Source organism: Marmota monax, unplaced genomic scaffold (genome assembly GCF_021218885.2).
Source record: "Marmota monax isolate L192 unplaced genomic scaffold, Marmota_monax_Labrador192_F-V1.1 WCK01_AAM20220418_F8-fsc00065, whole genome shotgun sequence".
In the NCBI taxonomy this organism is placed as follows: Eukaryota; Metazoa; Chordata; class Mammalia; order Rodentia; family Sciuridae; genus Marmota; species Marmota monax.
In genome coordinates, this window is record NW_026694038.1 from 10,593,460 (window position 1) to 10,610,709 (window position 17,250).

The following is a 17,250-nucleotide window of genomic DNA, read 5'->3' on the forward strand; positions in this document are numbered from 1 at the left end:
TGGGTAGTGTGCCTTTGTAGACACTTGGTAGCCTGAAGCACACTTGCCTGCTGGAACAGGATGCATTCTCTTCAAAAGATTATTAGAGAAGACCAAAGACAATTCAGTTCAACCTTAAACAACTGGATCTGTTTGTGCAGGGCAGAGGGAGGGAGTCATTTAAAAGCAGAGTTGCAGCCTGCTTTGTTTCCTTCGTTTTAATTTTTTTTGTTTTGTTTTCTCAGAAGTCAATCTCCTCTTGTTTATACATACCACGTAGGCCTGTGGGTGTGCGGCCTCTTTCCCTTTTCCTCTGGGCAGAGACAGAGTGATTCCGGTGACAGTGCTTAACCTCTTGAAGTTTTATTCTTGGTAATTAAAGGCTTTAATTCCAGCCCCAGGTCAGCCGTACACAACACCAGCTCTCATATACACCTGGGAATAAAAGCTCACCATCAAAGACCACAGTTCCCTCTCATCTCAGCTCCAAAGTCATCCAGAGAATACCAGTCCTGAGGCCAGAAAAGGATGCTCCTTCTTTCCTTTTCTTCCCCCCAAGGGTGCCTGGGTTGTTAATTCAAGGTCAAACTGGGGACTTCAAAACTTAAAAGGAACCTTTTCTTTTTTCTAAATAACCCTTTATTTGCAAGAGAAAAGTGAAAAGAAATAAAAATCCTCACATCTCTATGAAATCTTACACAAACACACACACACACACACACACACACACACTGTTTATGTAAATTAGTTTTTCTGGAAAAGGAAAGTAATAGAGACTATTTTAATAGGAAAAAAAACACCTTGGCAACTCAGAGTGTTTCAAGGCCATTATTCATGAGAAATTATGGAGACAAGAAGAATGTGGAACAACATCTTTAATGGACTGAAAGAAAAAAGCAACGGAATGCAAAAGAAGTCCCATGTTGGGGCTGGGGTTGTGGCTCAGCGGTAGAGCATCACTCGCCTAGCACATTAGAGGCCCTGGGTTTGATCCTCAGCACCACATAAAAATAAATAAATAAAACAAAGATCTTATGTCCCACTACAACTAAAACAAACAAACAAACAAACAAATAAATAAATATTTAAAAAACCAAAAAGAAGTCCCATGTACATTTTTTAAAAAAGTGAATTCTATATTTAGTGAAAATAGTCTCCAAGACTACAGGTTAAGTAAAGAAATTTTCAAATAAAAGAACAATGAGAATTGTTGCAAGTACATCTGCATTCCATGAAATGCTAGAGGAAGTATTTCAGGCTGAAGGAAATTGATGTTAGATAAAAACTCAGATTTTAAGGAAGGAACGAAGCACATCAGAAATAGCTATCTGGATAAATACTAAAGGCTACCTGGATTTTATTTTACTTCTCTTAATTTCTTTATTATATGTATAACTCTGAAGCAAAAAGAAATGTGGAGCCTAAAGCATGCAGATATAATACATATAATAGCTATGGTGTAAAGGACTTTGGGATTTTTATACATATTACATGAAGTGGCACAGTATTTATATTATATCATGGACTGTAAAAATTAAAGATGTATATTGTAATTGTTAAAAATATATAATGCTTATATAATAAGTATAATATAGAATACTTATACAATATATATCTATGGCAAGCAGTTCAATAAGAAAAATTAAAATGAACTGAAAAGCCATCCTAATAAAACAAAAAAAGAAAAAGAACAGAACAGAAAACAGAGAAGATGACTAGAAAACAAATAATAAATAGATCCACATCAATCATATCAATAATTCTGTTAAATGACAATGTACTAAAACAGTCCAACTACAAGGTAGAATTGTCAGATTGAATAAAAATGCATGACCCCATGATATGCTGTTTATAAGAGATGCATTTTAAATATCAAGACCCAGATAGGCTGAAGATAAGTAAATGAAAAAAGAAAAATTTATACCATCAGTCAGCGTGAAAAGCCTGGATTGGTTACATTATTATCAATTCTACAAAATAGAATTTTGTACTACAAGAATTATCAGATACAAGAAGGGGCATTTCAGAATGATTAAAATTTGGTTCATTAGGAAGAAAACACAAACAATTCATAAAATAATTAGAAATGTATGTGTATGTATCACACATACATTTTGTTTCAAAAATTTGAAACAAAAGTTAACAAAATCACAAGGAGAAACAGACAAATTTCATAATCACATTTGGAGATTTTGGTACTTCTCTCTTAGCAAAGATATGTACAACACTATCAATTACCTTGAGTTAATTGATATTTATTGAGTAGTACATAACACAATGGAAAAAATACATGTTTTTGGTAAATGGTAATTTTACCCAAACAGATAAAAATGTGCTGAATAAGAAGTTTTAATGCACTCATTTGTTAAATTTTTCTTTCATTTATCTTGGAGTGAAAGAAAATTTCCTCAGCCTGATTAGGGTTATCTGCAAAAAGCAGAAACAAAAATAAAAACAAGATATTTCGAGCTAAATTCATACTCAGCATTTAGTATTTCATTGTTTTAAACTTAAAGTCAGTGGAAAGGCAAGATATCCATTTTTAGCACTCCTTCCCCCACCCCCGCATTTTTTATTGATGCATGATAATTGTACATAATGGTGGGATTTGTAGTTTCATATTCATACAGCACATGACATAACTTGGCTAATATCATTCCCTAGTATTTCCCCTTTCCCACCCACCTCCCTCTCCCACTCTTACTACCTATGTTCAACATTGTACTGGATGTTCTAGTTGATGCAATAAGAAATAAAGATTATAAATATTACCAAATATAATATGCAAAAATTTAAAGACCCAGATAGGTTGAAGATAGAAAACAAATAAGGAAAAAAAGTAAATAGTCTCTATTTGCAATGATGTGATAATGTATGCTGAAAATTCTATGGAATCTGTGTGTTTGTGTGGGTGGGTACTGGGGATTGAACTGGGGTGCTCTCCCACTGAGCTATATCCCCAGTCCTTTTTTATTTTATTTTTAAATTTTAAGACAGGGTCTGCCAAGTTGATTAGGGCATCACCAAGAAGCTGAAGTTGGTCTAGAAATTGCAATCCTCCTGCCTCAGCCTCCCTAGTCACTGGGATTATAAGCATGTGCTACAACACATAGTTGAGAATTCCATGGAACCTAACAAGCTTCTAAAACTAATAAGTAAATTTAGCAAGATAGAATACAAGGCAAGTATTTATGAATTGATTGTTTCTATACACACATATATAAGTATTTACATATAAGAATTTCAAAATTCCATTTACAATAGTATTAAAAATAACATAATTAAGAATAAATCCATCAAAAGATGTGTAAGATATGAACATTAAAATTTATAAAATGTTGCAAAGGGTAATCAAGGAAGAACTAAATAAATGCAGAGAAATATCATGTTCATGGATTGGATGGCTTGGTATTGGAAAGGTAATCATTAGAAGAAATGCCTGAATGAAAGGAAAGGAGACCCTAAGAAGGCTGGGAGAGCCATCAGACCAAGATAAAAGGCATTCAGGCATCCATCCCCAGCCCAAGCCATGTGAGGGATGGAGCCTAAGGCCTTGCACATGCTAGGACTCTGCCACTGAACTAAAACCCCAGCCCTTCAGTAAGTATTGAAGAAATCAGGAGTTTCTTCAAGAACTTAAAAGTCACTAGTCACAATAATACAGTTTTATTCATATAACTTATAAACAATGGAACAGAAAAATTGAAGAACAGAAAAGGATCTTAGATACCAACTACCCTTGGGTCACACAGATGAGAGCCAAAGAGAATTTGGAAAGGGACTATGTGTTTTATAGGGTCTGTGCTGATCACAGCCCCTGGACTGGAGCAGACAGCTAGTTGACCTGTGTGAACTGAGACAGACAAAGGTTAAGAGGCTGACTCGGAGGTGCAGTTGAGTGGAAAAGGGAAGTCAATAAAGGCTTCATGCATCAAGTCTGAGAAGTTTTGGATAGGAGATGAGGCAAGTCTTGTTTTTCTCAGCATTGCAGAAAATCAAGAGGGAAATCAAGAGAAAGGATGTCCTGGGTGGACTGAAAGAAACAAACAATCCAGTGCTCAGGTGGAGAACAGACGAGGGTTTAAAGGGGATTTTATTGTTTTGTTTTTTAAGATGGTTTATAGCACAGTCATAGGTTAGGTGGCTTCGTGTTACTGACAAATTCTAGAAAGATGAGGATGTGCTTAATTCCACACAGATTGATACCCTTTGGAGAACTGGTGTGATAAGCATTAGCCACAACCCAGTTTTATTAAAGAATGGCCAGTGGAACTGCAATCGATTCTATGAAATGTGTTCAGAATGAAATGTGTGCTGTTGCCATATATTTTACAGACTCTCAAGGGCTGATCTGAGTAATGCATTGTAACGTGAGTGAAAAGATTAAGATGATAGAAAAGAATGCAGTAACCTTTAAGGGCTGGCACAAAACATAAGGAGACTAAAAAATTAAGCCTTGGAATCATTTTTATAATATCGATTTAGGGCACTGAAGAATAGAACATTAATTATAACTCAATACAAGGGTCATTAGGAATAATGGTGCATCCATCAAATGAAGAATTTAAATAAGTTTTGGTAATGTTTTCTCATAATCTGAGCCTTTTCTGGAAAATAAAATGTACCTTTGTCCAAGAATTTTTTTCCATCGTGGAAGAAAATTTTACATTTTTTAAAGTTTTTTAAAATTGATTTTTTAAAAATAAATGACAGTGGGATGCATTACAATTCTTATTACACATATAGAGCACAATTTTCATATCTCTAGTTGTATATAAGTTATGGAGATTCCTTGGAAAACTGGGAATGGAACCACCATTTGGCCCAGCTATCCCTCTCCTCAGTCTATACTCAAAGACTTAAAAACAGCATACTACAGGGACACAGCCACATCAATGTTTATAGCAGCACAATTCACAATAGCTGAACTGTGGTACCAACCTAGATGTCCTTCAGTAGATAAATGGATAAAAAAAATGTGGTGTATATACACAATGGAATATTACTCAGCAATAAAAGAGAATAAAATCATGGCATTTGCAGGTAAATGGATGGCGCTGGAGAAGATAATGCTAAGTGAAGTTAGCCAATCGCAAAAAAACAAAAAACAAAAAAACAAATGCTGAATGTTTTCTCCACTATAAGGAGACTGATTCATAGTGGGGTAGGGAGGGGGAGCATGGGAGAAATAGAGAACTCTAGATAGGACAGAGGGGTGGGAGGGGAAGGGGAGGGGCAGGGGGTTAGCAAGGGTGGTGGAATGTGATCTGATATAATTTTTTAAAGAGGATAATTCTGGGTGAAATAAGGAGAGTGAGAGAAAACTGGAGGTGAGGTGGGTGGAATCTAGGAAGTTGTTGCTTGAATTTCTAGAAGAGATTATGGTGGTCTAAAAAAGAGACATTAAAAAGTGTCATGGGATGAAAAGGAGCAGGTAGTTTGATGATATGGAGGTGGGAGAATCATCAGGACTGGTGGGGCTTGGGTGGGAGCTAAAAGGGAAAAGCAGTTAAAGATGCCACCAGCAAGAGGTCTGGGCACCCCTGGGGCAGCTGCTATGAGGGTCTGGATCTTTTTCCTTTCCATGGAAATGTGCATATTTTATTCCCTCTGTCCAAACCCTTTTCCTCAAGCTCACATCATGGGGGCCCATCCTTGTCTAATAGGTTCTTCTGTTCCTCTTTATGCTCTTTCATCACATTACCTAAAATTTCCCCCCAAACTTCTCAAGCATCATGCTCATTTCCAAAGTCCTGACAACATCATCTTTTCATTTTTTTCTCCTTTTTAAATTGGTTTTTTTAAATATAAATGACAGCCACATTTTTACTAGGCAACTAAAATAAGCCTCCTGCACACATCACCTTGCACAGGAACATGACCTAATACACAGTCCTGTCTCCATTTATTTCATCCTGGAAGAATTGTCCTCTACCTCCTTTTCCAAAAAATGATCTTATTTAAATTTCCATACAAATAATGGATAAGTTCTTTTTTTTTTTGTTAAATTTTTGTGTACTGTAAGGAACTTTTCCCTTTTTGAATTAATCATTTTGTAAAACAAAAAAACATTCTTCCACAAAAAGTGATCTGAAATTTCATTCCTTAAAGAGGGACATTACTTATAATATTTAGAAAACACTTTCAATTTTTCCATTTTCAGTTTCATTATATAAAAATATTTTCCCATGAGGTTATAATAAATTTATCTTAACAAATTGGCACTGTACCACATATGGGAAGGAAAAAACATTAAAAGATTAAAGTCTTGGAAGGAAAAATCTCTGGCCTACATAAGTCAGGGTTAGGTTCATCTATGGATAACAAGACCCAAAGAGCTGACTTGAACATGAAGTAAACTTATCTTTCTCTCACTCACAAATTTGGAAGTGGGCATTCACAGGGTTAAAATGGGGCCTCTGTTCTTTGAATTCCACAGACTCCTGACTTCATACAGCTCATCATTCTGCCACCTCTAGGCTTTTTCCTCATGGACTAACATGACATCTTGGGCTCCAGCTTTCACACCCATTTTTCCAACAGAAGGTTGGAGGAAGAGTTCAGAAATAAATAAAAGTGTGCATATCAGACTATCTTTTAGGAAAAGTTTCTGGAAGCTATCATGCAAATTTTATTTGAATTTAGTTTGAATTTAGTCCTATGCCATTCTAAATTGTAAGAAGTTCTGGGAAAGATAATTTTTTTTTTTCCCAAATAGCCATACACTGGCAAAAATGTAGTTTCTGTTACTAAGGGAGAAGGGAAAAATGAATTTGGGGGGACAACTAGTCAATCTGATATAGACTAAACTTCTGAGTATTTCATTAAAACAGATTCTTAGATTATGGAGTTAAAAATGTATGTATATTTTAAAAACCTATGGCTGAAAAGGCTAGCCACTCATTACAGTTGACATTCTCTTTTTCTGGGCAAGTAGATTATATTTCCCAGTCTCTCATAATAAGCTGTGGTCAGTTACTAAATTTTGGCGAATGGAATTTGAACAGAAGAGATGTGTTCCACTTCCTGGACTAGCTCTAGAAGTCTTCCATATTTCCGTCCTTTCCAGCTGGTCGTAGTGGACATGTGCCCATGTAAACTTGGAAGCCATGTGTTAAAGATGGCAGAGTCAGCAGCAGCTGTTCTCCTGTTTCATATTTATAACATGTGCAAGAAATGAACTTCCCAATACAAAGGAGACCAGTAGAGAGAGGAAGGGAATCAGGGGAGTGAGGGGGGAAAGAAAGAAGAGGTTCTGGGGAATGAATTGAGCCAAGTATGTTATGTGCATATATGAGTATGTCATAATGAAGCCCACATTATGTTTAATTACAGTGTGCCAATAAATACATAAGAAAGACACGAACTTCCACTGTTTGATATATTATCAATTTGGCCATCTTTTGGGCATGACAGTTAATCTATCCCACATAAGACAAAACTTGACAAATACTGTAAAATAATTTCTAAAGTCTATCAAATGCCACTCCACTAAAAGGTAATTAATAAGCATTATCATGAAAGTTATGAGAAAGTTAGTAGTTAGCCTTCTGATTCACTGACCTGAGCATGGACAAAGTCTTGCAGTAGCTAACAGAGGGACTCTAGTGAAAGGCAAATAGAACCCAGGTTGGCCTCATAGTAGTAAAACATGAGCCACTATTAGTTATTCTAGGCCCATGGGCCAAATCCAACCCATACCTGTTTTTGTAAATAAAATGTTACTGCAACCCAGCTGTGTCAATTTCTTCACATATTATCTCTGGTTGCGTTAATGCTACATAGCAGAGTTGACAGAGATTATGTAACCTGTGAATCTCAAAGTGTGCTTTTTGGACATTTGCCAGAAATGTTTGCCAACCCTGCTCTTAGTCTAGGACTGTTCAGGTTTTACACTTCTTGATTTTTCTTTGGAACTTTATTTCAAGGCCTTTATTTTATTAAAGTTCTTGGATTTTTCAGCATGGACTTTTCATACAATTCCCCTGTCATCCTTTTAATGGCTATAGAAACTGTAAAAACATCCCCTTTGATTCCTAGTGTTGTTAATTCATGTCTTTTGGTTTTTCTCAGTAAGTGTAGGAACAGGTTCATAAATTTTATTGATATCAAAAGACCAGCTTTTAGTTTCACTGATATCCCCCTTTTCTGTTTGTCTGTTTTCTATTTCATTGGCCTTCATTCTATTTATCATTTATTTTACATTGGTTTTCCTTTATTTGCCTTTCTAGCTTTCTTTCTTTGTTCAGATCTTTAACCTTTCCTAATATGTCAGATATATACTACATTGGTTATAGAGCATAGATTTTGGCATACTGTTATGATTATCATTCAGTTAAAAGATTTTTCTTGTGAATTTTTTATGGTCTGTGAGTTATTTATGTGAGTGTTGCTTCACTTCCAAATATTTGAGGCTTTTAGAGGTATCTTATTGTTATTAATTTATAGTTTAATTCTGTGTTAAAAATCTATCTGTAGTCTCTTATAAAGCATCATGTTGCCCATCTTGTAGGACATTCTGTGTGAACCTGAAAATAATGTGCATTCTGTCTGCAACCGTTGGGTAGTGTAGTGTTCTGCAGGTGTTAGGTTAATATGGTTAATAGTTTCAGTCAGATATTCTATATCCTTTCTGACTTTCCTGCACATTTTCCTACCAACTGAAAAAAGGTGTCAAAAATCCCCAATTCTTAATTGTGTATTTATGTATTTCTCCCTTTAGTTTTGCTTTCTAACTTCCTGAATTTCCTTTGTGGTATTAGCAATTTGTGTTTTTCCTCTTTTTCCCCCTTGCTTATTCTGCTAGATATTTATCAATTTTATTGATCTTTCGAGAGAATCAACCAACTTCTGTTGATTTTTTGTTTTCTAGTTCTCAATGACATTGATTTTAACACTAATTTTTACTATCTACTTTATTCCACTTGTGTTAGGCTTAATTTTTCTTCTTTTTCCAATTTTCTGAAGTAGAAGTATAGTTATTTATTTTTGAATTTTTTTCTTTCATAACACATGCATTTAATGTTATAAATTTCCATCTAAATACTGCTTTCACTGTGTCCTACAAATTTTGATAAATTGTATTTTCACTTTAATTTAGTTCAAAATATTTGTCTTATTTTGTCATTTATGAAGTATAGATTTTTGAATATAAAATTCTGTGTTGGTTCATTTTTTTCTTCCAGAACTTTGAATATGTTTTCCAGTGGCTTCTGGATTCTACTATTTCTAATGAGATGGCAGCTAATAATAATTGCATTGTTCCTCTGTATATAATGGTTTTTTTCTCCTTGATTTCAAGATTTTCTCTTTATTTTTAGGTTTATTTATTTATAGCTTACCTTAGTTTTCTTAATATTTTTCCTGGTTGAGATTTGCTGACATTCTTGGACCTAAAATTTAATATCCTTCACCAAGTTTAGGGAAGGTTTTTATTATTTCTTTAAATACATTTTTTTCCTTTATGCTTGCTCTTATTTCCTTCTAAGACCAAAATTTCACCTATGTTGGACAACCTAAGTCCAACATAGCTCTATAAGTCCCTGGGGCTTTTTTGTTTTTCTTTTTCTTAATTATTTTTGTTTTCTGTCATTTAGATTGGATATTTTTTATTGATTTGTCTCAAAGTTCACTGATACTTTTATCAGTTACAACCTGATATTGTACTTATCTAGTGAATTTTTCATTTCAGCTATTGTATTTTTCAACTCTGTATTTATCCTTTAGTTACTTGTATATAGTTTCAGTTTTTTTATGTTGAATTTTCTTATCTGTTCACTAATTAAGATTCTGCCTTTATTTAATTCTTTGAACATATTTATGTTAGCTGCTTTGAAAGATTGTCTACTAAATCCAATATCTGGGTCCCTTTAACATCAATGTTTTGTCTTTTTTGTTTATATGGGTCAAACTCTCTTGTTTCTTGCAGGTCTAAATATTTTTTTAGTTGAAAACTGGACAACTGAATGGTACATTGTTGCAACCCTATAATGTGTCACGCTCTTCTAAGGACCAGTGTTAGTGTTATCTTACTCCTAGTTGTAGTTCTAGCAAACTGTAAACTTGTTGACTCAAACTGTTTCACCCTATACTTTGAAGCATCTGATATTTCAGTTCAGTTCTTTTAACTCTTATCCTGATACCTAGATGTCTTTTCTCAGCCTTGGTAGTTTAGTGGTCAGCCTAAGATCTGGGGAGGATTTGCACTCAGATTTTACGATTCTCATGCTGTTGTCTGCCTAGAACTCTATTTTCTCACATAGGAAGGGTGCTGGGAAAGTACTCAATCAAAAAATAAAACAAAACAAAACCCCCTAGCAAACTCACAAATATACCTCAGACAGGTGTCCTTCAAGTGTAGAATGAAGACTTCTTGCTGGACGTCTGCCTTTTTGTTTTTTACAGAAGACTTTGGGATTTTCCTGGTGCATGTATAGACTAGCAGTCAGTAGGGATTTGGTCAGAGTTTACACTCACATTTTGGGCTTCACCATTTCCTGGCTCATTACTTTCAGCATTTTTTCCTCCCACTAAATTTCTGGCTTTTGTTGGCCACAAACTTCTTTCTTTCTCACCTCAAACCAATAAGACTGTGGTTTTCTGCCACTGAAACTATGGGAATTGGGTACCGCCTTCAGACTAAAACAGCCACCACTCTGCTATTTTTATCCATTGTACTTGTGATCTTTTAAGGGTAAGTCTCCTCTGGTTTCCATGCATTTTTTGGTCATTTTCCAATGCCTTCAAATAGTTTTAAAAATATTTTGTCCAGACTTTACATGTATTATCTTCAAGAAGTTTTGCTTAACAAATTCAATTCATCATTACCAAAAGCCAGACACTCCTACCAGTTACTTTAAAGGGCTCTTTGGCAGTGTCTATCTTCATAGTTTGTTCTGGATTAAAGTATTAATAGCCACTAATAAATGATCTTTGATTCCAGGGTCAGTCCCAAAGTCATCAGATGTGTTAAGAAGCAGTCCTCTGAGCTGAGACCTACACTTGTCTAGTCCTACCTATTCATGACTGTTGGTCATCACCCTGAACTCAGAGCTATTATTGTTTGGAAAGATTGTAAAGTAGAAAAATAGTAGTGTTAATCTGTAGCTACATGTGAATGAAGAAAGTTGACCCTCATAAATCTTTCATGGTAGGAGACACCATATGAGCAAAATAATATTCTGATATATGTGAACTTGAGAATAAATTAAGGTGAAAGTATATTCAGAAAAATTTTCTCCAATAGTATGTAATACTCATCTGTCAAGTCAGAATCCTGAAGAAGAGAGAAAGGCATCCCTTAGGTAGATGGGAAAGCCAGGGCCTAATAGAAGGTAGAGTTTTGGACAACTCTGATCATCACTGTTCCATTCTGGAGCCCCATCTAATGGATTTGATGAATGATTAGATTAGGCACCCAAAGATGGTTTAATTCACCAAACAGCTTCTGTACCAACATAGCACAGAGACCACCATGTTGGTTTCCCATCCAAAGACTCCTGGATATTCCAGAACTTTGGCCATTTTTCAAGAAACTCCTTTGTTTACCCTGTTTGGGCAGTGAGATAATCTTACCTTCCCTTTTGCCCATTCTCACTTCTAGTCAAAGACAGTCAGCAGGAGGGAGAAGCAATGAAATATTGAGATAGCTGTTAAGGTCTGTAAACAAGTCAAGACAGCGCCTGGCATTTTGCCAGAGGGAGTGGTTTGTGAAGTAACGCCAGCGAGCCATTAAGTGTGGAGATTCCTTATTGGTTGACTGCTGTATCTAGTTTATGTTAATTAAGATAAGCTGTGTGTAATGTATATATACCCCTCCTGTCCTACAATAAACGGCTCCCACTCCTGCTGTATCAATGTACCCAAGTTGCTCGTCGCCCCCTGGTTATTTTGCTGCAGCCGGACTGTGGCAGATAGCCACAAGCGCTCTCTCTCTCTCTCTCTCTCTCTTGAATTCCAGTTCTACCCTTATTTGCCTCAGGGTAAGAGCAAATTGCTAATGAAAAATAAAGAAAGCACAGACTAGCATATTACAACTCCATTTGGACACACTTAAGTAGGTGTGTATCATGTAAAGTAACTCAGGGACCTTGATGAAGTTACAAAGGTCAAGGTTGGGGTGGGGGTTGTTGCTGAGCTGTCAGTTTTGCCAGACTCCTCCTAATGTGTCATTTCTTGGCTGAATGACAGCTTGACCAACAGAAAGCAACTGCAGTTACCCTTGGCATCTTGATCCAACAGATTTTAATGAGCACCACTTGCACTTGGGCCTCTGCTGAGGGTAACTGTGATGAGGTCAAGATCATACTAGGCTGTGTTTATTTAGCAGGAGCCCATGAACACAGAAGGAGAAGGACTGAGACATCCTGAGCCTAACCTCTTTCTCATGACTTCAGTTATTCTGATTATTCCCTGGATATGACTAATTGGAATACTCTTCTTGGTATAGTTTTGTTTGTTTGTTTTTGAGGCTGGGTCTGAATCTTAAACTGACATCTTATAATGCTTGTCTGCTCAAAAAATGCTCTATTGAAATTATTTGGTTCTGAAACCTTCAAGTAGTTGTTTTGGAAACATAGTAAAACAAGGAAGAAGCTAAATTTTGTGTTTCTAAAAATAAAGCAACAAATGTTTAGTTGCTTTTTTCCACACTTTTGGCTGAGCATTAGGGACTTTTTTTCACAATGATATTAGTAAAAAAAAAAGTATTTTAAACAGTTTATTTTGTCAGTGAATTATGTGTATACATTACTTCATTGACATTAATATATTGTTTCTTACATTTGCTTTATAAAAATACACATGCTTCAGTACTGGAGATATTCTAAGATAATTAAGTGATGAAAAATCACTCTACCTAGTTGATTCATAGCATAAACACTGAATGAACTATTTGCCTGGATTTTCTATTTGCCAACTGGTGACATTTGTACCATATTTATAAAATTCCAGTTTCCTGATTTATCCACCTATGGCTTTCTTTCAAGAAAAAGTGCCCGTCAGAACAGGCATTGGGATAGGCTCTGAAACATGGCTTCCCACAGATGGAAAAGCTTCTGTTCTTGGGACCATGAGACTGATGATAGATATGTAGATAAGTGGATTAAAAAGGAATGTTTCAGATAATGATAAATGCTTCAGAACACATTGAATCAGATGATGTAGTGAAGAGTTCCTGGTAAACTAGTTCTCTCCTGTGACAGGGGAGAGAGAAATGCCCTGGGGTAGGAATGCATGCGGTTGAGTTGAGTCTCCAACCAAGATCAAGTGGCCTCATTCATTCATCCAAGGAGTATGACCAGAGTCCCCAGCCTGTCCCAGAGACTGATTCCTCTCTGGAAAATTAGGGGAGTCACTCTCTTCTAACTTCTTAGCTTCAGCCATAAAATATCCATGGTCATACCCAGAGTTCCATCTGGGATCTTCTAGTTCCTCAAGGAAAAATCTCTACATAATTTGTTCTGGCTTGACTTAGCATCTATGCATTTCTCTCCTTGCTTTCCAAGAAGGACTCCATGTATGCACTTCACCTCCCAGCATCAGTGCATTGTCAGGTTGCCCACTTGCCAGGCCCTTAGTAAGGCTCTCCACTTAACTTTCTCACTCTTTCCTCATAAATTGATTATTATTGCCAGTTCAATTTACTTTGACAAAGATTATGTTAAATGTATTAAAAACACAGACCTTCCAAACTTGGGGAGAGTGGCACTGTCCTTCATGAGATACATGGCTTCTGTGGTCAAGGGACCTGAAGCTTTGCTATAAGGATGCTGGACAATGATTTTGGAAGATCTGAAAGCTTCTGAGACTCTTAGAGTCTTAGTTGCTCTCTGAAGTCAGAAACCTTCCAAGTAAAATACCACACCTTTTCTGATAATTCTCAAGAACTTCAACATTGGTTCTTTGGTCAGTATAGGACTTTGGCCCTCTTCCTTTGTCTTGGCTGAGTGACTTTGGAAACCACTCAGCAACCAGAATGTCCTCTTCAAAATGCAAGTCTGACTTTTCCCTGCCCATTAGCTCCTCTTTTCTCTATGATTAAGACAAAATTGAACTCCTGTGTGTTCCAGCCCTCCCTACCTCTCCGCCCTTCCAGACCTATTTCCTTGTTGTGCCACCCTGGGCAATTTACTTGACTCCTCTGGGCCACAGTTCTTTTAGCTATAAGATGGGGGAAATGACATCTATCAACAAAGGAAACAATGTATGCAAGTGCTCATCACATATGCAGGACTGAGGCAGCACAAGAAAAAGAGGATCACTGAGGATGGAGATAGCCTCCTTCCCCAGCTCCATGCAGTTAGTTCCTCATCTCAGCACCTATTCTGAGCTAAGCAGCCATGGCCTCCCAGGGCTGAGGACCAGCACACATGAATACAGATCTGGCCTACAAATTTTGAATCGCTGGGTTTTACTTCTGACCACATTAGGTGAACTCCCATATTCTGCTTCATCTCCCTTCAGCAGCCAGGAAGCCCCTACCCTGGATCAGGCTTTAGTGTTTTCCAAAGGAAGACAGCAGCCCAGGCTGCCAAACACTCTTTTCTGAAAAGGAGGGAGGGTGGAGGAGCAAGTGCTGTGTGGTCACACCTGGGACATCAGCCCACAGCTTATCAGCTTCCCTCTCCTTGGGCCTCCTGTCTCCAGATTGCTGGGGAGCACCCTCAAGTGCACCCTTGGCCTGTAGGCTGAGCAGTCATCTTGGTTCTACAGTCATTCTCTCTGTCCATGTCAGACAGCCTTGAGGAGCTGATGAATGGCGAGGCAGTCAAGGCTCTGTTTTAAGGATAACCAAGTCAGAGCTCCTTGTCAAGGGTGAGCTCTCTGTTGTTCTTGGGTGGACAAATTGTCTCTGGCATCTTGTAGCCTCCTAATTAATACTTTCTTTCTTTCTGCTTTCTCTTGGGGTTAGGGCCAACCATCTTTCCACCTAAAATAGCAATGTGCAGCCAATTTCTTCGTGAGGCCTGACCTGCCAAGTGATAACTCCCCACAAGCATCCAGTCCTGGAACTAGCAGTGACCTTGCAGAGGATGGACATCTTACTGTGACACCATGAAGAACCAGCTTCAGAATCTTAGGAGGACACTACATATCCCCGCATTGTAAGTATAAGTGTCCATGCTTAAAGAAATAAATTTCCAGCATTTTCTACTTGCCAGATGCCATACTAAGCACTTTATGAATAACTCAATCCTTACCATAAACGTGTGAAGTAGAAACAGTTATAACTTTGCCTTTACAGATAAGGAAATAGCCACTAAGAGATTAAATGACTTATCTGAGGTCATGCAACTAGCAAATGACAGGGCCTGACTCTGGAGCCTACACTTGTACTTTAGTCACCATGCTACCTGATCTTAGAGCCCCCTTTCTAGGCTCCCTGACTACATGAACTGAATGAGTTAATAAGTTTAAAGCCCTCAAAAGAGGCATGAAGTAAGTGCACAGTAAGTGCCCCTCTATACATGGAGGGATGATGGGAAGAGTGGACTCTGAGGAGGCAGCTGGCTCTGCCATCAGAAATGTGATCTTGCCTGCTTATATAGCTTTCTGCCCAAGTCCCTCATGTGATAACTGGGAATAGTGCTGGTACTTATTTCCTACCATGGATATGAGTATTACATGGATTATTATTTGGAAAGCCCTTAGAACAGAACCTGGAACTTCCTAGATGCTGTGTTTGTTAACATAAATGCACATGTATAAAACAGGGTGGGCATGACCTTTTGTGCCTTCAGAGACCTGCATTTCAAGTCCTGATTCTTTTTTATTATCTGGGTCTTTGAATAAATTACCTGAACTATTTAAGCTTCAGTTTCCTTTTTTTTATAAAATAGAATTATAATACCGATCTATGGAGCTATTAGAAAATGAAATGACATAAGGTATACTATTGGACTTCCACATCTGCTGGTTCTGCATCTGTGGATTCAACCAACCATGGATCAAAAATATTCCCCTGCCCCAAACTGCATCTAGATTGAACATGTACAGACATTTTTCTTGTCATTATTTCTTAAATGGTACAAACAACAACTATTTGCATAGCAGTTCCATGGTATTAAGTATAATTTAAGATGATTTAAAGCATATGGGAGCAATGTGTAGGTTATATGAAAATACTACACATCTTATACAAAGTTTTGAGCATTAAAGGGTTTGGTACCTACAGTGGCCAAAGGGACTATTATAAATGAAAGTACAGAATCAAACACATAGGAGAAATATTATTTCTTCTTCTCTTCCTAGAAGATCTTTCCTTATAGCCTCACAAATGCATATGCTGGTCTCTGTTCACAACCTTTTGTTATTGTCTTGCCTACAATAGCCTGTGGTGTTCTGCTCTCATTTATCTCCTCTGTTTCCTTAGGGATGCTTCCAACTCCAACTTTCTAAAATGTCCTGGGGATGTTGGAAATTCTTGAAGATGTTTAATTACAGAAGTTTTTAATTTCTATTGGGGCAAAGGGGACTATGGATCTGTTGGCATTTTCCTAGGACTTTCCACACCTAAAGAAAGATAGGATGTTATAGGAAGGTATATGGATGTTGGAAGGGCATAGTTTTCCCATGACAGAACTAAGCCAACTACAGACATTCTAATTCTGGCTACAATTCTCAGTGGGATCCATCTAGTACTAGTGTCTCTCAGTACAGTCCAAAGAACTAATTTTACTTTGGGCTTATAAAAATGATAAAAGTCTAAGCAAAAAGAAGTGTTTTTTTAATCTTTATTTTTTCAGTTTTCAGTGGACACAACATTTGTATTTTTTATTTTTATGTGGTGCTGAGGATGGAACCCAGTGCCCCGTGCATGCCAGGCAAGCACGTTACCGCTTGATTCACATTCCCAGCCCAAGAAGTGTTCTTTCTCTGACACCTGCCTTGATTCAGTATCATACTGCATGCTCCTTGTTCAGAGATCATGTCTTTTTCTTATTCATTATTCACATTTAGTCAAGAGATGCCCAATATTCATCAATCTTATGTAACCTAACACGATTAACCCATGAATTCTTAAAAGCTGGGAAAGATGCTGGTGCTAAGTAAGATTCTCAAACTTGGAGGAGTTCAAACTCTTCTGATAAAAGTCAGGCTGAGTTATCATTCCAGACCTATGGTCAGGCAGGGGCAGCTATGATTTATAACCAGGGATCACAAATCTTGATGGATTTAATTCAACTTAATTAATAAGGGAGATAAACTCCTATCCAGTGAACTGGCACCAAGAAGGAATGACTTGGGGGTGCCTGAAGTCACACTCCTAGA

General features: G+C 37.1%; 1 long non-coding RNA gene across 2 annotated transcripts in view; it reads left to right on the forward strand.

The window, feature by feature from the left end:
* LOC124106546 (uncharacterized) overlaps positions 1 to 17,250 on the forward strand; it is a 116,850-nt gene that overhangs the window by 82,697 nt on the left and 16,903 nt on the right. For both annotated transcript variants that reach the window (XR_006856091.2, XR_009228613.1), the window contains exon 3: positions 14,891 to 15,083. This is a non-coding gene — a long non-coding RNA (uncharacterized LOC124106546). The remainder of the gene's footprint in view (positions 1 to 14,890; positions 15,084 to 17,250) is intronic.